Here is a 17921-nt window from a genome sequence, read left to right on the forward strand (position 1 = left end):
TTCAAGGGGCTATAAATTGGTGTTAATTAAGCTATTCGGATGGTCTAATAAAACAGCCTGAATGTTAAATAATGCTTACTGTCCAGATTGAAATTATGCTAGAAGGTTGAACAATTGTTGTTCAAATGGAATTTTGGAGTGTTTAATGGACTCCATGTTGCTAAAATTTACATGAATAGAAATTTCTAAGCTTAAATTGTAAGAATTTGAGTTGCGTGGTTTAAATTATCAAAGATGCATTTGGCAATTGATTATAATTTGTTGAAGGGTGTAAAGTATTGATAGTTCTAAATGGTACATAGTTAAATGAAGATGGAAGCTTGATAAACTTTTATTTAGAATGGAAGTAGGAGAAATGTGTATTCGGCCATGTTGTGATGAGTTGAATTTGAATGGTTGATGCCTTAGTTTATAAATGGTCATTAGATGAGTTTTAAACTTGTTAAAGTTTGGTAATTTGGGGGTGTTAAGTTGGGGAAAACGTGTAATAAAAATGGGTTGATAATGTTTGTTTGTTAATTGATGTTTGCACCTTAAATAGTTGAAATAAAGCTTGCCGATTATGATTAAATGTTTAAATTGTAATGGTCATATATAGGTATATATATATATGCCTTATGTATGTACCATGTACACATAAGGACATTCGGCAATATGATTAAATTCATGTATAAGGAAGCATGATAAATTAAGTGACTCCTTGCTTGTGAATGTGAATTAGATATAAATTAAATAAGCATGAAATCGAGTCATGGCATGTTTTATTAAATATGATACATATTGAAATCTATTGTTTTAGATATAGATTAAATGATATGTGATTGCCAAATGTGATTGTTAAGTGAATAATATTAGTTAAGTACTTAAGCAAATCTATTGTTTTACTTAAGCTTAAGAGCAAAGAGGATCAAAGTCGGATAGGGGAAAAGAGAAAGTAAACGAATAGCCGTGGATATCTAGTCGTCGACCACTTCCGAGGTAAGTTTTAAGTGATTAAACGTTGAGTAAATTCAATCATAATAGGACATAATCAGTTGATTTAATAAGATATGATGTGGCCATGATATGTCTTAAACTCAAATGGTAAGTTCATAAGTGTTTAGACTTGGAAATTTAAGAGCAAATTGTAATAATTTGCTTAGGACAGCAGCAGTAACGTGATTTTAGAAAATCACTATAAATTGTTGGTGTGGAATTATAGGCTGAATAAAATATGTAATCAAAGCTTAATTAGTCTAGTTTCTTATAAAAGAGACCGTGTAAGCAAAGAAATTTCCTATAAAGAGATATTTAAAGTTGTGTGAGACAGTGTCAGAATGACTCCAAAATCCCCTATTCTGTTTTTAGAAAATCATTATAATTTTTACAAAAATGGTTATAAGATAAAATTTATATGCTTAGACTCCTTAATGAGTCTAGTTTCAAATGAAATCAAATATAACATATTTTGAATTCTGTACAATGAGAAATTTGATTCGTAGTGAATACTGGTCAGATTAGTCAAACAGTGAAACAGGGGAAACTTTAAGAAAAATATGGTATTGATTGGCCAAACCTAAAATTCTGAAAATTTTATGGATGGAAGATATATGAGTCTATATTCAGGGAATATTAACGGCAAATGATTTTGAGTTTTGTAGCTCCAATTATAAATAATTTAGTGACTATTGCTCAGGAAAATAGCTTGTAGTGAATACGTGATTTTGTTGTAAACATTGATGAAACTATTTGAGTTGCTTATAAGCTATTGCTGAAATTGATGTACAAGATAAATATATATATGTGTGGTAAAGCTGAATGGCTAGTGTGAAATATGTATGAGATATGTATATGTGGTAAAGCCGAGTGGCTAATATGAAATATGTATGAGATATATATATGTGGTAAAGCCGAATGGCTAATGTGAAATATATATGAGATATGTATATGTGGTAAAGCCGAATGGCTAGTGTGAAATATGTATGAGATATGTATATGTGGTAAAGCCGAATGGCTACTATGAGTATTCACTTAAGATAGTCAAATGGATTAGAGAAATCATGAAATAGGCAAAATATTTAAAGAAAATAGAGTGAAAAAAGTAAACAAACGCAAAAGGGAGAAGCTTGGGTTGCCGGAAACAGTGTTGTAGGCAGCGCACGGGCGTGGAAGGTAGGGCATGTGGAGTTGCAGCGGGTAGGGTTAGGGATTTTTAGGGAGTGGGATGATGAACAATGAGGGGTTTATATAGATTTTGGGGCACACGGCCGTGCCCGTGTGTTTCACGATTTTTAAATTTAGGCGCGTCTAACATTCGTCCCACGCCAGTGTTCCTTGGGCATGTGGGTACACACGGTCGTGTCACATGGCCGTGCCCGTGTGTTTCACGATTTTTAAATTTAGGCGCGTCTAACATTCGCCCCACGCCAGTGTTCCTTGGGCGTGTGGGTGCACACGGCCGTGTCTTGCTTCGTTCGCTTCTCCCACGCCCGTGTTAGTTTGACAGTGTTGACCACGAGGGTTGGGCATGGGTGTGTCGAACGCTTGTGCTAAATTGACAGGTTCGCCCATGATTTCAAGACACAGGCATGTCGCACGCCCGTGTTGGTTTGGCAGTTTCTCCCACGGCCTTATCACAGGCCGTGGTGACTTATCGCATCCCGTGTTGGGGAAAAAATTTTGCCCTATTTTCTCACAGCCGTATCACATGGCCATGTAGATGGGAAAACCATGTGTTCCAAGACTCAGTTAGTAGGTTAGATGTGAAAAACTAGAATTTAAATAAATCATTACTGTTAGTACTGGGGTTGCCTCCCGAGAAGCGTTTATTTATAGTCTAAGCTTGACTTACCTCTCAAGTGTGTGATCATGGTGGCTCGAGGAGTTTACACTCCTCATCCCTGCTATCAACTTTATCAATATAAAGTTTAAGACGAGTATTGTTTACCTTAAAAGTTTCGAATTTTGGGGTTAATTATCTCGACTGTACCATATGGGAAAATACTGAGTATCGTGAGAGGAATTTCTTCATTAGGTTCAGAAGTGGTAATGCGAGGATTTACTACATCTAGTAGTACTTTGTCTCCAACCTTAAGTTGATTTGGTGATGTATTGAGCTTGTCTTGGCTCAGTTTCAGTTTATCGGATGTTCTCAGTTTCTGTATCCACCATTCATCTAGTTCCTCGATTTGTAGCCTTCATTCTTCACAGATAGGTCCTTTGTTGTTGCTTGAACATGGCTCGTGTAGGTTTTTCAAACTTATTTCCTGCAAAGTAGGTTGCAACACATGGTCAGTTTTAGTAGAATGATTTATACAACCACCTTCAATTTTTTATGTGTTACTCGAATTACGAGCTTAAAGGGTGATTGTTTCATCTCCCACACGAAGTGTGAGTTCACCTGTGCCAACATCAATTATTTTTCTAGCGGTTCCTAAAAAGGGCCTCCCTAAAATTAAAGGAACGTTACTATCCTCTTCTATGTCTAAAAAAACGAAATCAACTAGGAATATAAATTTGTCAATTTTAACGGGTACATCTTCAATAATCCCCCTAGGAAATCTGATTATTTTATCGGCTAATTGAATACTCATCCTAGTTTGTTTGGGTTTCCCAAGACCTAGTCGCTTAAACATTTTGTAAGGCATGAAATTGATACTAGCCCCTAAATCAGCCAAAGCATTATTTACATCAAGGCTACCAATTAAACAGGTAATCGTAAAACTCCCTGGATCTTTTAATTTGTTAGCCAGCTTATTCTATAGTATGGCTGAGCAAACCGCATTTCGTTCCACATGCGGTGCCTCATCCAACTTTCGCTTATTTGTTAAAAGCTTCTTTAAGAATTTGACTCTGTTTGGCATCTGCGAAAGAGCTTCAATAAATGGTAAGTTAATACGTAACTTCTTAAATAATTTAAGGAAGTTATCGAATTGTTCTTCTATGCGATCTTTCCTTGTCGCGTTTGGGTATGGCACATGAGGTTTGTATTCTTTACTTACCGATTTCTGGTCATTGTGGTCCACCTCACCCTTACCTTTACTTACCACTGCTTCTTACCTCAGTTCTGGTTTAGGTGCAACTAACCCTTCCTCATCTTGAATGGTAATTGAATTGATTTGCTCCCTTGGGTTAGATTCAGTGTTACTCGGTAGGCTACCTTGTAGTCGTTCAGTTATCAATTTAGCGAGTTGAACTATCTGAGTTTCGAGCCCTTGGATCGATGCTTGTTGATTTTTAAGTGCTGTCTCAGCATTCTGAAAATGAGTTTCTAACACCGAGATGAATTTTGTTAGCATCTCCTCAAGATTCGACTTTTTCTCTTGTTGGTAGGGTGGTTGTTGGAAGCCAGGAAGTGGTGGTGGTCCCTGGTTCCCTTGGCCTCCCCATGAGAAATTTGGGTGGTTCCTCCAACCTGCATTGTAAGTATTACTATAAGGATTATTTTGAGATCGAGGATTATTGCCCGTGTAATTTAACTGCTTATTCTCCATGTTGTGGCCATAGGGTCGGTATTTTGAATTGTTTGATCCACCTCCACTTGCTTCGCACTGCATTACTAGGTAAACCTGTGAAGAACCAAGAAAACTGTCAATTTTTTTATTCAAAAGTTCTACCTGATTGGAGAGCATGATGACTGAATCGACATTAAAAATGCCGGCTGCTTTCGTTGGCTTTGTCCTTATGACTTGCCACTGATAATTATTCAGTGACATCTTTTCTATAAATTCATAAGCATCCTCAGGTGTCTTATTATTGATAGTTCCGCCAGCGGCTACGTCGATCGTCTGTCGGGTCGAAGAATTTAGGCTATTGTGGAACGTTTGAACCTATATCCAGAGTGGTAACCCATTGTGAGGGCACCTTCTCAACAGATCCTTGTATCTCTCCCATGCATCATAGTGTGTTTCTAAATCCATCCGCACAAAAGAGGAGATATCATTACGTAATTTGGCTATTTTAGCTGGTGGAAAATATTTTAATAAAAACTTTTTGGTCATTTGTTCCCAAGTAGTGATTGACCCTCGTGGTAACGAGTTCAACCACTGTTTATCCTTATTCCTCAACGAAAAAGGGAAAAACCGAAGGCGAATGGCATCATCAGAAACACCATTAATTTTAAATGTATCACATAGTTCCAAAAAGTTTGCCAAGTGAGCGTTGGGGTCTTCGTCCTACAAACCATCAAACTAAACAAATTGCTGTATCATTTGAATTATGTTAGGTTTCAGTTCAAAAGAATTTGCAACAACAACAGGCCTAATTATGCTCCATTCAGTTCCTGTTAAAGAAGGTTTAGCATAATCATACATAGTACGTGGAGCAAGATTCTGATTAGTAGTAATCGCAAGAGGTAGCAGATTTTCTTGGTTTTTAGCCATCTCTTCGGTTGTTGTTGAAGTATCATCCTCTTGCTCTTCTTCTGTGTATCTTAGGCTTCGCCTTTTTCTGTTTAGCTTTTGCAAACTATGCGATCGATCTCACCGTCAAAAAGTAGTGGTCCTGACGGGTTTCAGCTGGTCATAAACTAAAAAAAAAATGTTAGATGAAAATAAATGAAGAATTAGAAAAGAAAATAAAAATTTACATTGCAAATAAAGTAGAATGGCTAAAGTAATAAAAATTGAGTATTCCTAATATCCTAGTTCCCCAACAACGGTGCCAAAAACTTGATACATGATATTCGCAACAAGTTTTAAAAATTTATAATTAATCGTTCTTGAAACTAACTATTATCACGATGAAGGCAAGTGTACCTATCGAACAGTAGTATAGCTTTAGCAAGACTTGATTGCCAAACCCAAAGGAACCAAGAGTACTAGTAATTACTTTATTTTTATTATCTAGCTTAAATATTAAGGGATTTGTTTATCTAAAATAATTAACTAAGCTAAGAGTGCACAGAGAGAAAATTGGAAAAAAGCTTTTGGGAAATATCGATTGATTAAGACAATACCCAAGGAAAAATCCATCTAGCCTTCACTTGTTATTTGACTCTGAATCAGACGATTTATTCATTTGACTTGATCCGTAGAAATCCCTAAGTTAAATTATTATCTCTCTCGAGACTAATAACATCTAACCCTAGGTTGATTAATTGAAATCTCTTTCTAATTAACGCCCTAGTGTTGCATTAACTCGATCTATGGATCCCCTTATTAGGTTTCACCTTAATCTGGTAAAATCTTATCACCCTATCTCTAGGCGTGCAATAAACTCTGCTTAATTATGACAAATTTACTCTTAGACAGGGTCTATTCCTCTTTTGAATAAGAGCATTAACTCGAATCACTATCCTAGAATATTAAAATAAGAATTAAGAACAAGTCAAATATTTATCATACAATTCAGATAATAATAATAAGATCCGTCTTAGGTTTCATTCCCCTTAGGTATTCAGGGAGTTTAGTTCATAATTATAGAAGAAAACATCTCAGAAGAATAATGAATATAAAACATAAAGAAAACCCAAAACCCCTGAATGGAAATTGAAGGGAGATCTCCAGTCTTGATGATGAATCCGACTTCTGAGATGGACCAATCGACTTTTCTTGAGTAATTCCTTGCCTCCTAATCTGCGTCTCTCTCCTAAGTGCCTCCTCAGGTGTTTAAATAGGCTTTAGAATGCCTCAGAGCCCTCAAAATTGACCTTTTCTGAATAGGACTATACTTGGGCTTGGCAGGGACACGCCCGTGTGCGATTACTCTAGCCCGTGGTCAAGGCTATTGAATAGGCACGAGTGTGTAGTCTACCATGTAAGTCGTGCTTCGATCCTGCCAGACGGACACGACCGTTTGACTCACCCGTGTGAGGAAGTCCAGGCCGTGTTGATTTCTCATGTGGGTCCATTTTCTCCGTTTTCGGCCGGTTTCTCGCTCTTTTTACTCTCCTATGCTCACCTAAGTATAAAACATGAAATTAAAGGATTAGGAGCATCAAATTCACCAAATCTAAGGAGAAACCATCCATAAATATGCTAAGCATGGGACAAAAATATGTATAAATTATGGTTTATCACTTTCTCTGCCCTTTCCCTTCCCAATCGTTTCATTTACCATTTCTTCTCCTTGTGTTCACTACTGATTACCCTTCTCTTCTCCTTTCTCTCGACACTTTCCTCTTAACGTTCCTTCATCTTAATACTTTAACCATTTACTGCATCTCTCTCAACTCTCTTCTTATTATCCTTCCATCTTGATACTTGGGCCAATTCAGGTATCTCTCCCTCTTTTCATCTTGTTTTCGATTGTTGCGATTGCTCTTGACTAGTCGGTGGGTGCATGTTTCTTCTTTGTTCTCTTTTTCTCTATGTTGTAATATTCATGCTAACATTCTTCTTGCTGCTGTTCATGGCTAGGGTTGTGTTGGCACTAGTCTTTGTCTTGGTAGTAGTGTTTGTGTTCAACTGGCATTGGGGTAAAAGCCGATTACTCCTTTCCTAGTGTGGCGCATTCGGTAAGTGTTATGTGGTTTGTACAATGTGTTAGTTATGATCATTAATGGTTCGGGTTTTTAAGACTTGGTTGTATGGCAGGATACCTCAAAAAGGGATTTGCAATCAGCCTTTTGTAATGGATTAAGTGGGTGATCCTCAGTCGATCGATATGGGCAAGTGTTAAGAAACCATGTTAATGAATGTTATAGAAGGGATGGTTGAATCTTGTTGTCTAGGGAACTAATGGTGTATTGTGTTTAAATCTAGGTTTGAAGTGCTTGTGGTCCTTTCACACATTTTCGTAGACAAGGTGTGCAAAACACTGCCTCTACTCATAAATCAGCAAAAGCCAGCAATTGTGACTATTATCGCTACACGGGCGTAAACTTACTCGTGAGGTAAATCGAATGCATAAACGTGGGCGTTTGATTGTAGAGGCCACCATGAGCGATTTCATGAGCTTAGGCTGTTTTGGGCCACGTTGGGCCAAAATGGGCCATGTAGGCCCCACGGGCTCATGAGCCCTATAGACACTCAATTTTTCCTGGGCCCAGAAATAAGTTTAAAAAAAACAAAGTCTAAGTCCAGTACAAAATTACAAACATATAATTTGGCCCAATCGAAATGGCCATTACTTGAAAAGATTGAAGGTCCATCTATGAGCTTGACTCACATAGAAATATAATCTTTAAGGATATGCAATCTTAGATATGATATGCAATCTTAGATATGATACAATCTTAGATATGATATGCAGTCTTAGATATGATATGCAATCTTGAAGATATGATCTTGTAATCTTGGATATTTAATTTGTAGAAATCCTTTAATCTTAACCGTTGATGTAATTGATCTATACCGTTGGATTTAGGGAGGCTCAACTATAAATAGAGGCCTCTCCCTTCATTCTAAATCACTTGAGTTTTGGGAAGCAATAAGAATTCTTGATAGCATTCACTCAAATTTCTCTCCCTCTTGCGTTCTTACTCTCTGTGGTTTGTTCTTATTTTATTCTTCGTCTATCTTAGTTTTTCAACCTTTTTTTATTTTAATTTCTTCATTTTTCAAATATGTATATTTATTCTTATCTTTTATACATTTGATTATGTATTTTATATATTATAATATTTAACCTTTTTATATAGTTTATTTTCAAATATATATTTTCTATGCATATATATATTATATTATCATTTCATGTATTTTGAACTATTGCATTATATTTTTATAATTTGTAAATGTTCTATTTATTTATTTTTTTGTGTATGTCATTTATCTTATTTGTGCATAGTTTCATTTTCTTTTAATATGCTATGTTTAATTATTTCTTTTATGTGCTATTTTATGATATATATTGTTGTATAATTTTTGCATGTATTATGTTTTTCTTTTAGTTTACTCATGTTTTTATTTGTTTATTATCTTATATTTACCCTAGTATGATTTTTTTCATTAAACGTATGTTCATGTTATTTAGTTTTGTCATAATGATATTATTTATGTTTGTATGGAAATGTTAGAATATTTTGTACATCTATGCTTCATGATGCATTAATATGTCATCCTAAAATGTCATTTAAAAATAATATTCCAAGGTTTTTTTAAAAAAATTAAAAGGCAATGCTTGATGTTTGGAAACTTCGAGAAAGGTAGTGCCCTAACTTACTGGGTTGCGACTTTTCTCGTTGAATTCGAATAGTCAAGCACCCTTCTAAGTGATTTTGAGTTTTCAAAACTTAAACAATTATTTCGAGATTTCAAAACATAGTGTCCTAACTTACTGGATATGGCGTTTTGTTGCTTCGGGATAGAAATTTTCGAAAGACGAGCTTAGTTTCGAAGGTTTTAAAATGTTGCGTCCTAACTTACTGGATGTGATGTTTTGACTCGTTTGAAATAAGTGAGCCTTAATTTTCAAAATTGAGACATTCTAATTAAAAGAGGTTTGCATCTTAAAACTTTCAAATTTCCGACATTAAAGACACTTGATAATCAATTAGGTACCAAGTTTTGGGCGTTACGAGGGTGCTAACCCTTCATCGTACGTAACCGACTTCCGAATCCATTTTCTCGACTTTCGTAGACCAAAATTAATGTTTTAAAACAAAACACTTTATAAGGTGATCCAATCACACCTAAAAAGATTGGTGGCGACTCCCATTTTCGTTTTTCTAAAAGTCGATTCCCATTTTCCAAAACTCGATTTAAAAATGGTTTCGATAGCTTGGCGACTCCGCTGGGGACTAATAAGAGAGTCAAGCCGTGTAATTGATTACCTTTTGCTTAATGTCGGAAATTAAAAATTTTAAAATTTAATCCTCTTTGCATTACATTTGTTTGTATTATTACATGTGTTGCTATATTCTGATACGCATTGCATTTGCATAACCGTTGTGGTCACACCCTTAAGTGGGAGTGAGAAACTACGCCTTCGTGAGGTTTTCGCCTCCGTGCAGGATAGTGGATCACTTTCGGGATACATCCGTACCTATGGTTTCGTGAGATTTTCATCTCCGTGTAGCCATAAGGAAATGTATTCCCCTGAATTGAACTCGATTCAAATGAGCCTATAATGGGTGAGGATCGAGGAATCTGCTGGTTCAGGTACCTCAAACTTTAGAAACAAACCACATATAGAAAAACAGTAAGAGCTCAATATAGATAGAATTATACTTAGGTTATCTTTGTGTTTATTAATATCATATGATACTGACTATTTTCTTTCTTTTGTGCATGTCATTTTGCATTTTAAAGGTATCGATTCACGGTCAGTTTTTAAGTTAGAAAGTTTTATTATGGAGAACAGACTTCTTGATAGAATGGAGGGAAACGTTAACGTCCATAAATGGTCAAAGGAAACGCTGAAGGATACATATCAGAATTATGGGGTTACACTCGCATCAGCGTGGCGCAAAATAATATACAGGAGTTAAAGGAAATATGGGATCAATGGAGTAATGAAGCCAAGCCGTTGTTCTACAATAACTAAGGGGACTTGCAGTATTTGCTTGAAAGGAGGATAGATGAGCAATTCAAAGTGAGTGTAGGAGTATCGATGGACACTTCTACCATTATAGCATTTCTCTTTCATATGAAGACGGTTGCCATGTGGATGGTAAGGGTATTGGAAGGAAAGTGATTGATAGAGTGCATAAGACCTACAGAAATGAGTTGGATGGAAAGAATTTTGCCTATGATGCTAAAAAGCTCGCTTACTATAGGACCACTACCGAACAACAAGATTGAGTTTACTGTTGTACTTATCAGAAACAATGGAAATGCAAGCCCCGATGGCCTAGATAGCTCAAGTAAGCGTGAAAGAAAGCGATTAAAAAAGACCGTATCATACAAAGACCTTTAGAGATTAGCTATGCTGCGAAGGTACCGAGGCAGGATGCTCTGCGTGGGTAGAAATCTGAAAGCTCTCAAGAAACATTGAGGATGTAGGATATTATTTTAAGGTAGCACACTGCAGAACAGGATACCTACTTGTTCGCTAATCTATCTCAAAATAATCAGAACAACCTCACAGGTATTGGAGGAGGCGCCCTTAGCTACATGGATTACCCCACAGGTGAGGTCGTAGCTCAAACTCAAGAGGCAGCTGATTATTTATAGACATTGGCGACACAGGCTGGCATATTGAGCACCAATATGAGCTACAATCTGATCGTGGCCAAGAGTTTGTTTTGTTGTTAAAACTTTAGGCATTAGGGCGAAAGCGTATTTGTAATCCATTTATATTTAAAGATATTCTTTTTTTTAATAAAGTTTTCTAAATGAGATTGAATCGAGATCGATACCTTTTGCATTCATTTGCATCTTATAGCATTTCATTGCATCATTTGCATTCAAAATTATAGAAAGACCCTAATTAGTTAAAGTTATTAAAAAGAGAAAAAAAAAAGAGAGAGAAAGAAGAGGGTCACGGCTGAGTGAAAAAGAAGTTGAATGGGATTTAACGACATTCCCTTACATATCCCCGGCTTTTGTGTTAGGAGGGATAGCTTACCTAGAGAAGGGGGTGTTTGGAAATGAAAATCATCCCATCAATGTCATACATGAGGAAGGGACTGAACAAAGAAACCTTGAGGGCATTCGCCCTTACGAACCGGGAAGTTCTTTAAACAATTGGACTGTAGAAGAACTTCCTGTAATCTTTAGGAATTTTACGGAGTAATATTCAAAACACTCTCGTTGCTCTAAAGCCTAGGTGTAATGAGATTTCTTTTAAGAAGTGGGCTCATGTTCATACATTTTTATTTTCAATAAAACACACTTTTATTATTTATCGAGTAAATATTCTTTCATTCTGATTCTTTTGACCTTTGACATTCTTTATAATCATTCTTGAATTCATTTATTCCTTGTATATTCTTTTGTGTGCCTATCATAGATCCCTAGATATCAATGGCACGGGTAACGATACTACAGATTCAAAGTTCCTTTTGAGTGCGATATGTGTTTAGAGGAATCTCAGTACTTTGAAGGTGACAGAAATTATGACTTGTTTCTGAATTTGTTGAAAATGGTTTTTACCCCATGAAGTGGTGGTAGGAAATATAGCCTTAGAGGAAGGAAAGCTTGCAAAATTGGAATTAGCTGAGGAGACAAAACAAGACCTTGTTGAGACTATTATGTGAATTCAAAAATGTGGTCCAAAGACGCATGCAGGAGGATTTACAATTGCCAGGATAAACATGAGGTTTTGGGGTATTGTTAGTCCACCATGGAAAGGGATGGCATCAGTTGTACAATGAATGCCAAATTTAAAGGAGTTAAGACTTATGGGGCATGTATGTTATGGGCCCGAGCTCGTCAAAAGTTTCAAGCTGACAATGACTTATATTTATGGACGTCAACTACTCCATTAAGAGGGGGAGATAGCTTCATATGCCAATATTACAAAGTCAAAAGTCATCCATTTCAAAAAAAAAAGATTGTATAACTGCACAATGCCAAAAGTTTGCAGTCTTTTCAAAGATAATGCGCCATACCACAGTATGCAGTACAACAAAGGTTGCCAAAAGAAAAGAAAAAGAAGAAAAAAACAAATTACAGCAGATGACCGAGACTGGTAAAAATTGGCATAAGAAACTACTGCCTACTCTCTATGCTTACGCTGGGGCAAACACCTTCAATTCCAGTTGTTTCAAAGGTTCCAACCATCATCCTTGGAATGGGTGCATTGTTTGGCTTTCCTGAGCAATCTGATGTGCCATCAATGGTTAGCTCTAGGCGGTGGCCATTGATTTCCAGCTATGGGGCATCAGGCCATACACAGTCTCTGAAGCTTAAAATGATAGATTCTTTCATCAAAACCAGTTTTTGACAAAGTGGATGACGGTATCATGAAGGAAGCTCTCTTAGACTTCTATACAAGTTCGGGGAAGAGGAAACCTAATCAAATCATTATTTTCAGGGATGGGGTTAGCGAGTTTCAATTCAATCAAGTTTTGATCAAGTTGTCAGGCTTGCAAGTTCCTTAACGAGAAGTGGAACCCTAAAGATTGCGGTTATTGTTGTACGAAAAAACCATCATACCAAGTTTTTTCAGTAGGGATCTCCTGACAATGTGCTACATGGTATTGTCATTGACAACAAAGTATGCCATCCAAAGAACAATGATTTTTAGCTTGGTACCGATGCTGGAATGATTGGAATCACGAGGCAGACCCACTATCATGTTCTCTTAGACCAGGCTGGGTTTTCAGCTGATGATCTGCAAGAGTTTGTTCATTCTCTATCCTATATGTATCACCACAGCCATATTTGTTGTGGCTCCTATTTGCTACGCTCATTTGGCAGCTTCACAATTGGGGGCAATTTATGAAGATTAGGGATGCTTCAGAAACATCATCGAGTCATGGTGGGATGTATGCTCCGAGAGTAATCTCAGTACCTCAACTTTCCAGGTTAAAGGATAAAGTCAGCAACTTCATTCTTGTCTGCTGAGAATCATTGAACCATCTTTTTGTAGGGTTTGACAAACAACAGCCAGGACTACTGCAGGGGCAATCTCTTTCTCATGGGTTTATGAATCAAGATTTTTCCTCCAAGCTTTGATGGAGTCAAGAATTGAATACCTCTAGTAAACTTAACTTGAAAGTTTTCATCCTAAGCAAATGTACGAAGAATGGATGACACAGACTTATGACAAAGAAGGTTCATCCAAAAGAATTTCATAAAGGAAACCTTGTGCTGAAAGGGATCCTTCCCATGCAAAAGGATGCCGAATTGGGAAGGGCCATATGTTGCGAAGAGGGCTTTCTCTAGAGGTGCACTAATTTTGACAAGAAATGGATAGGAAGAATTTATCTGATCCAGTGAATTCGGACTTGGTCAAGGAGTACTTTGTCTAAAGAAGAAGGGAAGCCAAGGTGAAAACTCGCAAAGGGCACTTTGGGACTTCTATTTCAAAAAAAAAAGGAAAAAAAGGAAAGAAAAGGAAAAAGAAAAAAGAAAAAAGAAAAAAAAATGGAGAGGCCAAGGTGAAAACCCGCAAAGGGCGCCTTGAGACCAAAAGGGTTTTGAGTTGAAAATCCGAAAGGGCAGCTCAAATTTGGAAAGTCATGCAGTGACCTTGCTATACTGGATTCGACGAGAAGTGAAGTATGTTACATATCGAGGCATCAACAAATTATTTTGGATCTTTTAAACACATGTTGAACTCAAGAAAGTCTTCATAGAGCTGGTGTATAGACGCTCAAGCGGCGATATCTGGGGCATCTGATTTCTGTCCTATTTACTATCTTTGGATTCTTTTTCTTCGTAAAGATATGTTCTCAGGTTAATCTTTTTGCATTCCTTCCAATAATTTTTCCAAATCTAATTATCCTCAGGATCAATTTATTTGTCTCTCATTATTCATTATTCATAAAGCATGTTGCATTGAAATAATGATAGATGAACTAAAATATCTTCACAAATGAAGTTTTGCATATTACTCTAGAAATTTCTAGATAATACAAGAAACTGAAGCAAGACAATTGTTTAAGGAATTCCCATATGTATTGGTTGGATATACTCGAGAGATTTTCTTCTTCAGTCCAAAAGATGGTTGGACGTTTTAAGCAATATTGATATTAAGAAATGGTCACTTTATAAACATCTTCAGTGGGTCATAACATTCGAGGAATGGTACTGTAGACCAAATTGATGGAGAAGATTCGAGGCATACGAGCAGAGTATGATTGATATGTCGAGAAGAACGAGGTTCAAAGCTCGATAGATGAATAAGTGATGACGTCCAAAATATGAGTTATTTTCATAAACATTTTGCATCATAATATGTCTAATTAGGAGCATTTGACTCATTTCGATCATGGCATCTTAATTATTTGGCATAAGCATAAATTCCAGGAAATCAATTCTACAGGTGGATTCCCCAATGGACAATGTAGCAAGGTTGATTGAAAATTACAAAATTCAACGCCTTAATCCCCTAAGTAGTAGGGTAACAGGTTAAATTTGCAGATCTTATCTCCCTAAGCAGTAGTGGAGTAGATCAAAGTCTCGCCTTAATCCCCTAAGTAGTAGGGTAACAGGTTAAATTTGCAGATCTTATCTCCCTAAGCAGTAGTGGAGCAGATCGAAGACTCGCCTTAATCCCCTAAGCGGTAGGGTAACAGGTTAAATTTGCAGATCTTATCTCCCTAAGCAGTAGTGGAGCAGATCGAAGACTCGCCTTAATCCCCTAAGCAGTAGGGTAATAGGTTCGCAGATCTTATCTGTCTAAACAGTAGCGGAGCAGATCGACGACGACTCACCTTAATCCCCTAAGCAGTAGGGTAACAGGTTAAATTTACAGATCTTATCTCCCTAAGCAGTAGTGGAGCAGATCGAAGACCTGCCTTAATCCCCTAAGCAGTAGGGTAACAGGTTAAATTTGCAGATCTTATCCCTAAGCAGTAGCGGAGCAGATCGAAGACGATGCACCTTAACCCCCTAAGCAGTAGGGTCCAAAATGATTTGATATCTCTGTAATGACAGGGAACAAGTCGAAGATAGCAGATCGGGCGTCTCTATATTTGACGGAGAGCAAATCGAAGACATAGCAGATTTGGCTTTCGGATGTTCTCACACCAAAGCAGATCCAAGATAACAGATTTGGCATCTCCATTTCGACGGAGAGCAGATACATAGCAGTTCTAACCTTCATATGATTTTACTGAAGCAGATCCAAGATGATTTGGCATCTTTGTGTTCATAAAGAGCAAATCGAAGATATAGCAGATTTGGCTTTTACGTGTTTAAGCTAAAGCAGATCTAAGATGATTTGGCATCTTTGCATTGTCAGAAAACAGATCGAAGATAACAGATTTGGCGTCTCTATATTAGACTAGGAGCAGATCAAAGATAGCAGATATCACCTTCCAGAGTTGCAGTGAAGCAGATTGAAGCCGTCAAGAGGCCATTTAAAGAAGATCAAGGATCAAGAACTCAAGACTCGGCGAGCCCGGGGAAAATTGGTCCTTTTATAGTATTTGCTCTATTCCTGTTACACAACAATGAGCAAAGAGGGGCAGCTGTAGACACTCAATTTTTCCCGGGCCCATAAATAAGTTCAAAAAAAAAAACAAAGTCCAAGTCTAGTACAAAATTACAAACATATAATTTGGCCCAATCGAAATGGCCCATTACTTGAAAAGATTAAAGGTCCATCTATGAGCTTGACTCATATGCAAATATAATATTTAAGGATATGCAATCTTAGATATGATATGCAATCTTAGTTATGATACAATCTTAGATATGATATGCAATCTTGAAGATATGATCTTGTAATCTTGGAGATTTAATTTGTAGATATCCTTTAATCTTAACCGTTGATGTAATTGATCTGTACCGTTGGATTTAGGGAGGCTCAACTATAAATAGAGGCCTCTCCCTTCATTCTAAATCGCTTGAGTTTTGGGAAGCAATAAGAATTCTTGACAGCATTCACTCAAATTTCTCTCCCTCTTGCGTTCTTACTCTTTGTAGTTTGTTCTTATTTTATTCTTCGTCTATCTTAGTTTTTCAACCTTTTTTTATTTTAATTTCTTCATTTTTCAAATATGTATATTTATTCCTATCTTTTATACATTTGATTATGTATTTTATATATTATAATATTTAACCTTTTTATATAGTTTATTTTCAAATATATATTTTCTATGCATATATATATTATATTATCATTTCATGTATTTTGAACTATTGCATTATATTTTTATAATTTGTAAATGTTCTATTTATTCATTTTTTTGTGTATGTCATTTATCTTATTTGTGCATAGTTTCATTTTTTTTATATGCCATGTTTAATTATTTCTTTTATGTGCTATTTTATGATATATATTGCTGTATAATTTTGCATGTATTATGTTTTTCTTTTAGTTTACTCATGTTTTTATTTGTTTATTATCTTATATTTACCCTAGTATGATTTTTTTCATTAAACGTATGTTCATGTTACTTTGTTTTGTCATAATGATATTATTTATGCTTGTATGCAAATGTTCGAATATTTTGTACATCTATGCTTCATGATGCATTAATATGTCATCCTAAAACGTCATTTAAAAATAATATTCCAATGTTTTTTTAAAAAAAATTAAAAGGCAATGCTTGATGTTTGAAAACTTCGAGAAAGATAGTGCCCTAACTTACTAGGTTGCAACTTTACTCGTTGAATTTGAATAGTTAAGCACCCTTCTAAGTGATTTTGAGTTTTCAAAACTTAAACAATTATTTCGAGATTTCAAAACATAGTCTCCTAACTTACTGATATGGCGTTTTGTTGTTTCGAGATAGAAATTTTCGAAAGACGAGCGTACTTTCGAAGGTTTTAAAATGTTGCATCCTAACTTACTGGATGTGATGTTTTGACTAGTTTGAAATAAGTGTGCCTTAATTTTCAAAATTGAGACTTCTAATTAAAAGAGGTTTGCATCTTAAAACTTTCATATTTCCGACATTAAAGACACTTGATAATCAATTAGGTATCAATTTTTGGGCGTTACGAGGGTGCTAACCCTTCCTCGTACGTAACCGACTCCCGAATCTGTTTTCTCGGCTTTCGTAGACCAAAATTAATCTTTTAAAACAAAACATTTTATAAGGTGATCCAATCACACCTAAAAAGATTGATGGTGACTCCCGTTTTCATTTTTCTTAAAGTCGATTCCCATTTTCCAAAACTTGATTTAAAATGGTTTCGACAAGCCCCACACAGGTAAACCACACGAACGAATGAAAAATGTTGGGCTAGGCTGTGTAGTTCACACGGCCAAGGCCAAATTTGGGCTTGTGGGCGACACGGGCGTGTGGGCCCACATGGGCTCGCATTATGGGCCTTGGGCCTATTTTCACTATTTGACTATTGAGGTTGCACAGGTCGCCCTAGATGATTGTGAACCTACTGTTGGGTCGGTAAGCATACCTCGAACCCAAAATTGATAAATGACTGTTATGCCCCTATGAGGTAAAATGACTATTATACCCTTATGAGATTATGACTGTA

General features: G+C 36.3%; 1 non-coding gene and 1 pseudogene across 1 annotated transcript; both read left to right on the top strand.

The window, feature by feature from the left end:
* Positions 1-4824: 4824 nt before the first annotated feature.
* Positions 4825-4931, top strand: LOC121211999 (small nucleolar RNA R71). Its single transcript, XR_005907212.1, has one exon. It is a non-coding gene; the product is annotated as a small nucleolar RNA R71 (small nucleolar RNA).
* Positions 4932-12552: 7621 nt separating this feature from the next.
* Positions 12553-13164, top strand: LOC107920352 (protein argonaute 4A-like; annotated as a pseudogene).
* Positions 13165-17921: the final 4757 nt, after the last annotated feature.

Source organism: Gossypium hirsutum, chromosome A12 (genome assembly GCF_007990345.1).
Source record: "Gossypium hirsutum isolate 1008001.06 chromosome A12, Gossypium_hirsutum_v2.1, whole genome shotgun sequence".
Taxonomy (NCBI): Eukaryota; Viridiplantae; Streptophyta; class Magnoliopsida; order Malvales; family Malvaceae; genus Gossypium; species Gossypium hirsutum.